The 8,003-nt window shown below is 40.6% G+C and overlaps 1 pseudogene; it reads left to right on the top strand.

Moving 5' to 3' along the window:
• Positions 1-871: 871 nt before the first annotated feature.
• On the top strand, positions 872-2,243 carry LOC149138098 (disease resistance protein RUN1-like; annotated as a pseudogene).
• Positions 2,244-8,003: the final 5,760 nt, after the last annotated feature.

The raw sequence follows: 8,003 nt of genomic DNA on the forward strand, positions 1-8,003 counted from the left end.
AAAGAGGTTAAACTAAAAATCAATAACATAAAATATACAAAAAATCAAAAAATACCACCATCTTCATTTATGAGTCCTCTTCAAAAAGATACTCTTGGTTTTTTAATTTTTTTTATATAGTACGAAAAAATGGCAGGTGAATGCATTTGTCTAAAAAATGTAATATATATATATATATATATATATATATATATATATATATATATATATATCTACATACATACATATATATACATATTAGACTAAGTTATTGCACATGAACACACAAATACGTGTTAAGATGTGTAAAAATTTGCAAGGACAAGCATTTCATTTAATGAAAAATTGACAGATTATATGACACTAATTTTTTTTGCAAAAAATAACATTATGACAACGACATAATTCTCCACAAATTATATTTTTACTCTGAATCAAAATTCACAACAATTATATGAATTTTAAGCACTTTAATTTTATAAAATAATAAAATTTTAAAATTTTATTGTCACTTTAATTTTATAAAATTTGATTCCTTGCGTAAATATAAAGATAAAATAAATCTATATTATAATTCTAAACAAAATTGCCGGCACTTCCAGTTCTCCTTCCGTAAGTGTAAAGATAAAATAAATCTATATTATAATTCGCTAAACAAAATTACCGGCACTTCCAGCTCTCCACCAATGGCTTTATATCCCATTTTCACATGTTATGTGTATGTCGTTGGCGTTGATAATGCTTCAAATATTAAAATTACAATACAGCTCCAATAAGCTCATTTGTTGGTAGCTACTTTGCATTTGTTTTGAGACCAACCAGGCTAATATCTCTGTTAGTATGGCATCCTCTTCCACCTCTGCGTCCACCTCATATGCCAAAAACAACTACAATGTTTATGACATTTTTATCAACCACCGCGGGTCTGATTACAAGAAAACATTGGCCACCTATCTGTACGATCACCTTCGCAAACATTGATTGCGGGTATCCCTCGACTAGTGGGAATTGCAAGAGGGAGATCTCTTCCCTTGGTCAAAAGAAGCCTAGATACGACTCCAACATTATTGGAAAGTGGAGGGAGGCTCTTTCTCATGTTGCAAACATAAGCAGTTTCCACATGAAAACTTATAATGGGTAAGAACTCCAACTCTCGCTGTTAGTCTTAGATTTTATTTGTTAAATTCGTACATTTATGACTACTAATTGTAATCCGAATATTATTCAGTGACCAGCAGCAGCTCCTTGAACATGCTGTAGAGGGAGTACTGAAAAACATTCCGAGAAAACTCCATGTATCCAAATATCCAATCGTTTTGGATCAGAAAGTAGAAGATTTTGAAAGGAAAATGTATTTTCAGTGGCAAAGCAAGCAGACTAGAGTTATAGGTATTGTGGGACTTGGCGGCATTGGGAAAACGACCCTTGGTAATGAAATCTTTAACCATCATGTATCCAACTACAATCGATCTTGTTTTTTGTCTGATGTCAGAGACAAACCTTTAAATTCTTTGCATACCATGCTTCTTAAGGACTTGGATCAGTGGAATGGACAAATAAACAGCTCCGATGAAGGTATAGAGATGCTCAGAAAGTATCTCTCATCTTGCAAAGCTCTCATCATTTTAGATGATGTGGATCATATCTAGCAGATAGATGCCTTACTTTTGCCAGCGAAGGATATTTTCCAGCCGAGTAGCTTAATTTTAGTTACATCTCGCAATAAGGATGTTCTTAAAAGTGCGGGAATTGTAGAGTCATCCATCTACAAGCTAACAGGACTGGATCGACAATACTCAGAAAAGCTCTTCTGCTCGCACACCTTCCAAAAATCTCATCCTGTTGAAGGATTTGAAGTTGTAGTTGAAGAGTTTTTGAATGCCTGTGATGGATTGCCGTTATCTTTTATGGTGCTTGGCGCACATCTGCATGGGAAAAATGATTTGAAGTATTGGGAAGCCCAATTGTGCAAAATCTCCATAGTACTTCCCATGGATATCCAAAAAAGGCTTTAGATTAGCTATGACGACCTTGACGAAGAGGAGAAGGAGATAATCCTAGACGTGGCTTGTTTCTTTATAGGAGAAGACACAGATACAACCATAAGAATCTGGGATGGATCTGGGTGGGAAGGAGAGCTTGGTTTTCTGAACTTACAAAACAAGTGGCTTCTGGAGGTAGACAAGTATAATCGAATAACAATGCACGATCATGTACAAGATCTGAGCAGAGATCTCATGGAGAAAGAACCTCCACACAGTTAGCTTCGTCTTTGGCGCCCAACTTACAACATTCTTAATCTGTCCGAGCGATCACATGTAAGTATTTTGAAGTTTTACATCGGCTCTCGAAATGGTGTTGTGCTGTGAAGTTTTGAATTCTGAAACTAATTTGAAAAATGTGATTGTGTTATGACGATTAAGTTTTGAATTGTTAAAATAATTTGCATAAATACTAATCATGTTTTAGGTAGGAGGAATTAACATTGTTGCCGAATGGCCTCCGCGATTGTTTGAAAAGCTTGCAAAACATATGAGCAGTGTGCAGCTGGTTAGGGCTGAAGGTGATTCTGTGCAAAGCATATTCAGCACTGCACAAATGCCCCAACTAATATGGCTACACTGGGATAAATGTCTGTGCCCCTCCCTACCTTCATGGATTCCACCAGAGAATTTACGAGTTTTACAAATAGAAGGGGATGAATTCAAAAGGATCTGGACACACGAATCCCAGGTAATCATGTAATTTTGTGTGTTTTTCCTTTTATCATTATTGTAAAAAATTTCTTGCTCTAGAACGGGATGTAAATGTGTTAGAAAACCTGCACAGATGAATCTAGCTAGTAAAGGTTGAACACACAGCTTTGCAGAGCAAAAACACTAAAAGAAAATCGAAAGAACAAAAGAATGATTCATTAGAAAATAGGTTACAATGCTCATGATATAGCATTACTGGGTGAAGATCCCAAGGTAATGCACCATAGTGGTGATCAATGAGAAGACTCAACACCTACAACAAGTTCTGAAGAGAACTAGCCAGTTGTGGAGTGAAAGAAGGAGAAAATCAGGGAGTAAATCATGCAGAAGAACTAACCAGTTGCAGAGTTAAAGAAGGAGCAAATCAAGGAGTAAATCATGTAGAAGGAATCTTGCATGTAGTCCCATGCTCTAACTAAGAGTCCACATGTAGGTGTGTAGTAGTTCCAACACCCCCCTAACACCACTATGGGGAAAAATAGAAAATGGGCCCTGGCAACTAAGGCCAAAGGTCACCCAAAATACAGTGCAACTTATACTAAAATTGAGGAAAGAGGGAAAACCTCGTGGGAAACCACCCCCCCGCCCCTCCCCCCCCCCCTCGAAATACAATGTAATCAAAAGAAAAGAGGAAGAAAAGACAGTTGCTAAGCAACTGTGTCCTTCACTCCAAGATGATCGCGCAGAGAGCGAAACTTCTACTCATTGAATGTCTTGGTGAAGATGTCTGCAATCTGTTCTGCTGAAGGACAGAATTGCAAATCAATGACCCGATCATGTATTAATTCTCTGATGTAATGCATATGGATCTCTATGTGCTTTGTTCGCTGCCACTATACTGGATCCCTGCAAAATTTGAGAGTGCTCTGGTTGTCACACCAGATGACGATGCGCTGGTGGAACAGGACGCCCAACTTAGTGAGGAAGTGTTGTAGCCATAGAGCCTGAATGGTGATGTTGACTACTCCTCTGTACTCAGCCTCAGCTGAAGAGAGAGCAATAGCATCTTGCTTCTTACTCGACCAACAGATAGGGCCAGATCCTAGACTGAGTGAATATCTGGAGGTGGACTTGCGATCAATGTTGTCTCCCACCCAATCAGAGTCTGTGAAGCCAAGGAGATTCAATGCAGTGCCTGCTGCATAGTGAATCCCGAAGGTGATGGTGCCCTGCATATATCGGAGGATGCACTTAGCAACATTCCAGTGGAGCTCATTCGGCTCCTGCATGTACCTGGAAACTGCCCCTACTGCATATGAGAGATCTGGTTTGGAGTGGGTGAGGTACAATAAGCTCCCCACTAGCTATCGGTATACAGTGTTGTCAACTAATGGAGTGTCACCTCCATCCTCAAGGCGGACCCCAGACAGAAAAGGAGTCGGTGCTGGCTTGCAGTCAGTCATGCGAAATCTCTTAAGGAGATCCCGTGCATACTTAGCCTGAGAGAGTTTGATGCCTGTGGCATCCTGGCTGATCTCAAGACCAAGAAAGAAGTGTAGTGGACCCATGTCCATCATCAAGAACCTATCATGCAAGGCCCTCTTGACTGTAGCAATGGCTGAAGCCAAGCTTTCGGTGATTAGGAGATCATCCACATACAAAACTAAGATAAGAAGAGAATCATGTGTCCTAAGCATGTAAACATTTGAATCAGACTTATATCTTTCAAAGTTTTGTGATAAGAGAAAAGAATCCATCTTCGCGTACCAAGCTCTCAGGGCCTACTTAAGGTCGTAGAGAGATTTCTTTAGTCTGCAGACCAAAGATGAATCCTGAATGAAACCATGTGGCTGCTCCATGTAGATCTCCTCAGATAGATCTCCATGAAGAAAGACATTCTTCACATCCATCTGATGTACTTCCCACCCCTGGGCAGCCACAATGGCAAGTGTAAAGCATATGGAATCCATCTTTGCTACTGGAGCAAAGGTCTCGTCATAATCAATGCCATGCACTTGTTGGAAGCCTTTGGCTACTAGCCTTGCTTTTCGTCTGGTGCTTTGCCCATCTGCAACACTCTTGGTCTTGTAGACCCATTTGCATCGGACAAGTTTCCTTCCTGAAGGAAGGGGGACCAGATCCCAGGTTTGGTTCTTGAGGAGGGAGTTATACTCCTCCTCCATGGTGGACTCCCAATATGGATGCCCAGCAGCCTCAGCATAAGACTGTGGATCAGAAGACTGAACCAAATGACAATGCCAGTATGGCGATGGTTCAGTGGTAGTGAGGACAAGAGGAGGCTTAATAAACTTTGAGCTAGTCCTCTGCAGATCAGAATTATCCCCCACAAGAGCATTTCTAGCAGCTGGGTGGTCTTGTGCATATATCTCATGTAAGCTCCTTGTTCTCTGATTTATGATAGGAGAATTTGATTCACTCCTGGAAGCTCGATCTGGGCTTGGATGTGGATCATCATATGCATGCAATGGATTTGTATCTGAAGACTCTGTCTCTCCATCTACATGTTCTACCACGGCATCTGCATGCTCTGTATCTGCATCTGAGTGTACTGAGTCATCATCTCGGACATGAGGTAGATAAAAGGTGTCTACATGCGGCAATTGAGGTGCATGTGAGAGACTTTCCTCAAATTTGACACTTCACTTAATGATGAGCTTGTCTGTAGAGGAAATCAGGAGTCAGTATCCCTTCACACCATCAAGGTATCCAACAAAGATGCACTCAATGCTCTATGAATCAAGAGCTTTCCTCTTTTCAGAGGCGATCCTGGCCCATGCTCGGGAATCAAAAACACGGAAGTGGGTGACCTCTGGTTTAGTGTCGTTCCAGGCCTCAAAGGGGGTCTGATCCTTGACAGACCTATGAGGATATCTGTTCTGGATGTACTTAGCACAATTAAGTGCTTCAGCCCATAGCTTATGAGGCAGTGACTTAGCATGCAACATGCAGGAAGCCATCTCTTTGAGAGATCGGTTCTTTCTCTCAGCAACTTCGTTCTGTTGCGGAGTGTATGGAACTGTGTGCTGCAACTGTATGTCGGACTCAAGGCAAAGGTTCTGAAGTGTTGTGTTAACATATTCCCCCCCATTGTCTATACGGAGGGCTTTGATCTTTCTCTCTGACTGTGTCTCAACTAGTGCTTTGAAATCTTCAAAGTGTGAAAAAACTTTAGATTTGTTCTTGAGAAAATACACCCAAGTATACCGTGAGAAATTATTAATAAATGTAAGCACATACCTTGATCTGTTGATGGAAGGATGAGGAAAAGGCCACATGAGAGCACTATGGATCAGATCTAGAGGAGAGGATGCTCTGTGAGTCTTGCCAATGTCAAACTTTTCTCTAGGATGTTTGCCAAGGACACACCCTTCACAAACTCCTTTGAAGAAATTGATATTTGGCAAGCCTTCCACCATCTCATGCTTACTTAGCTGCTACATATACTTGTAATTTAAGTGACCAAACCTCTCATGCCAAAGCCTACTACTATCATCAGCATGTGTAAGCAATAAGGAGGATTCAGATTCATAAATTCAGAAAATGTATACAGTTTGGCTCCATTGTTTACCTCACCGGTTACAATTTTGAAGCTTCTATGTAGGTCATATATGTTCACTGCATCTGGAGTGAATTCCACTCTCTTTCCAGTGCCAGAATGAGTAACTTGATAAACTGAAAGTAGGTTTACCACAATTTTTGGAACATGAAGCACATCTTCAAAGCTTCCATGTAAAAGTTCCACTCTACCTTTTCCGATGACCTCAATAGGTGAGTCATATCCCATGAGGATGGGAGGTCCTTTGTATGCATCCAAAGAGGAATAGACTTCCTTTGCAACAGCCATATGATGTGATGCACCAGAATCTATAATCCATGCATCAGGGGAAGAATTAATTGCAACTAAAGCATGAAAATTGTTACCTTTCCCATGTGGCGGATCCTTAGTTTTCTTCTTGGTGCCCTGAGGGATGTGGTCCCCAAGGTTGTGCTTCTGAAGGATTTCTGCCATTTGGTCAATTTGTTTCTTCATGCAAGAGGATTCTGGATGGAATCCTCTTTGACAGTAGGTGCATCTGTTTCCTTTCTTCCCTTTCTCATTTCTCGAGCCGGAGGAGTCATTGAAGGGCTTGGTGTACCCTTCCTTCTTTGGATGGGAATGTGCTTTTCCCTTGTCTTTTTGCTGCTGATTTTTCTGATTTGAATCAGATCTGTGATTTTTATTGTGGCTGCCATCATGCATAGCAAGTGCATGCACTTTTGGAGGTTTGATTTTCCCCATGCCAATGAGTTTATCTTGCTCAAAAGTAAGGGACTCCATGAACTCTTTGAGAGAAGGCATAGTGTAGGATTTACCTGTTGCGAGCCTTACTAAATGAAATGTAGACACAAAGACGGAGTATTCCGGTCCGAGCTTTGACATAATAGAGAGAACTTGGCGACTCTCTTCCTTGGATTTGTCAATTCCACAACCCTTGAGTTGCAGCAATAGATCATTATATTTGGTGAAGAAGTCTTGAATTCTGTCATAGTTCCGTGGATCCAATGACAGCAACTCCACTTTGAGCAAATGTCCTTTCATCTCATCCTATTTCCCGTAGAGTTCTTCAACCTTTTTCCAAATCTCATTGGGAGTATTGCAGGCAGATAGATGAAACTGCAACTCTGGGGAGATGCACATGCATATGGATTTGTGGGCCTCATCCATGCGGTTGAGGTACCTGGATTTCTCTATGGCTGAAATGGGTCCCACTTCTGCAGCCATGGTAATCCTATACAACGATTTTTGACGAAGGTATCGAGCCATTTGGTCCTTCCATTCGTGATAGTTGTACAGTGTTAGGATCGATGCTTTGGGAAACTCCATTTTTCTGTCGATCTTTGATCTCCAAGCTATAATACCTGCAAAATAAAGTACTGGTGCACCTTTTATCTAGCAACCTGTGGGCTCTGATACCATGTAAATGTGTTAGAAAACCTGCACAGATGAATCTAGCTAGTAAAGGTTTAACACACAACTTTGCAGAGCAAAAACACTAAAAGAAAATCGAAAGAACAAAAAAATGATTCATTAGAAAATAGGTTACAATTCTCATGATATAGCATTACTGGGTGAAGATCCCAAGGTAATGCATGATATTGGTGATCAATGAGAAGACTCAACACCTACAACAAGTTCTGGAGAGAACTAGCCAATTGCGGAGTGAAAGAAGGAGCAAATCAAGGAGTAAATCATGCAGAAGAACTAACGAGTTGCGGAGTTAAAAAAGGAGAAAATCAAGGAGTAAATCATGCAGAAGGAATTTTTCA

Source organism: Pinus tabuliformis, chromosome X (assembly GCF_031772625.1).
Source record: "Pinus tabuliformis cultivar Carrire ecotype Pingquan chromosome X, CPIR1, whole genome shotgun sequence".
NCBI lineage: Eukaryota > Viridiplantae > Streptophyta > Pinopsida > Pinales > Pinaceae > Pinus > Pinus tabuliformis.